This window comes from Rattus rattus, chromosome 9 (genome assembly GCF_011064425.1).
Source record: "Rattus rattus isolate New Zealand chromosome 9, Rrattus_CSIRO_v1, whole genome shotgun sequence".
NCBI classification, from domain to species: Eukaryota; Metazoa; Chordata; class Mammalia; order Rodentia; family Muridae; genus Rattus; species Rattus rattus.
Genome location: NC_046162.1, coordinates 23,913,651 through 23,915,726, shown reverse-complemented (window position 1 = coordinate 23,915,726; position 2,076 = coordinate 23,913,651). Strand labels below are relative to the sequence as shown.

Sequence of the window (2,076 nt, the reverse complement as noted above, 5' to 3'; positions counted from 1 at the left end):
GAGCAAGGGCTACACAGTTCAAATCACTCTCAGAATCAGAGTCTCTCATATTCCTATTGGGATGGTCCATTCAGGCCCACTTAAAGCATTTCACTCCTTCCCAAATCTGAAGTCCACAAATTCACATTTCTCCAAAGAAAAACAAGGTCAGACCTATCACAGAAATGCCTAGTCCCTGATACCAACTTCTGTCTTGATTTGGGTTTTATTGCTATGAAGAAGCACCATGACCAAGGCAACTCTTATAATGGACAACATTTAATTGGAGCTGGTGAACATGTTCAGAGGTTCAGTGCATTGTCATTCAAGGTGGGATCATGGCAGTATATAGGAAGCCAAGTCATAGGAAAAGGAATTGAGAGTTCTGCATCTTGATCAACTGCAGCCAGGAGAAACTGTTTTCTAGGCAGCTAGGAGGAGGGTCTCAAAGCCCACACTAAAAGACACAATTCTTCCAACAAGGCTACACCTACTCTAGCAAGGCCTCCTAACAGTGCCACTCCCTGGGCCAAGCATATTCAAACCACCACAGAACCATACTGTGGAAAGGAGGAGTAACTCCTACACATTGTCATCTGAGCTATACTTACATGTCACACACACACACACACACACACACACACACAGAGAGAGAGAGAGAGAGAGAGAGAGAGAGAGAGACAGAGAGACAGAGAGACAGAGAGACAGAGACAGAGACAGAGACAGAGAGACAGAGACAGAGAGAGACAGAGAGAGAAAGACAGATAGACAGACAGCAGAGCTAGGGAGAAGAATTATACTCTAATGCTTAAACTAATAAAATATATTTTCAAGTCATTTTCTTTTCACTACTACCTCAAAACAGACTCTATGAAAGCAAGAATGTTTACATTAAGGCATTACAGTATAGTTGTTAAAGGTTCCTATTTGGGCCAAGAACTGTTTGATAATGTGGAATATCTATGAGATTCAGAAAAAAATGTTCCGCTTGTACTTCTGGGGATTCCTGGCTTGGCAACAGATGCTATTCTAAAACTCAACAAAAGTCTCTCCTTCTAGTGGAATCCATCATGTACGGAAGACATAAGTGATATGATCATGAAGGTGTTTTTCCTGTGGGTGTGGTTTACTCTTTCACATTGAGTATGCTGATCCCAGCAATTGTCCCAAATATAGTAAAGTTAACTGCACACTTTGTGATTGTGTGGAGACTGTGTTCACACTCCACTGCTAACAAAACCAAAGGTAACGAGAACTTTTATAGTAGAGTATTTGACAATGAGTACTCTGTTCTAGTAAATGGATCACTGCCTATACCTCTGGAGTGGGTTGGTTATTCTGTGATTAAGAGATGAAATTGAAGGAGAGACAGAGACAGAAACAGAGAGATGTTCACCATCTACTTCAGGTATTACAATACCTAGAACAAAGCCAGACACTAGTGCCTAATTAATATGTTGTATGTGTTGAGGATAATTGGCATATTCCCATACCATCCTTACTATTATTTAAGGGAAATATTTATTTAAATGGAATGTTTAACTCAAGTGGTGTAATTCTCAGAATTCTCCAGGAACAGAACAAGAGTTCAACACGAACAGAGTATATATATGGTATTTAGCAGATTATCTACCTGATACAACATGGCTGGTTCCATAGTGGAGAAGCCTGTAACTCAGAAGCTTCTCACTCTGTGATACTAGATGCTTCACTAGGGTCATTCTGCTACTGACAGCCTAGAGGCTTCTTGAGAGCAAAAGATCTTCAATTCAGCTCATGTTAGCGAGCCAAAGAAGTGGGATTCCGATGTCATTGAAGGATAACAGCTGCAGGAGGGTAGATGAACTTGCCATGAGGATAGGAAGACAACACCAGGGAGGAAGACAAAAGGCAGAGTTTTCCTCCCTGGATCTCTGTTTTGAATTATCTGTCTACTGCTAGAAAATACAACAGGCATTTAGAATATGTTCCCCTTTTTTATGGAGCCTGACTGAGAAAATCCTTTACAGGTATGACGATTAGCTTATCCCTTACCATACTCAGGTCCAGCCAAGGTGATAATCCAAATTAAACATCACTTGTGACTATATGATAAAT

At 40.7% G+C, this 2,076-nt stretch overlaps 1 non-coding gene across 1 annotated transcript; it reads left to right on the top strand.

The window, feature by feature from the left end:
• The first annotated feature begins 1,047 nt into the window (after positions 1-1,047).
• LOC116910704 lies at positions 1,048-1,211 on the top strand. Its single transcript, XR_004389231.1, has one exon. It is a non-coding gene; the product is annotated as a U1 spliceosomal RNA (small nuclear RNA).
• The last annotated feature ends 865 nt before the right edge of the window (positions 1,212-2,076 follow it).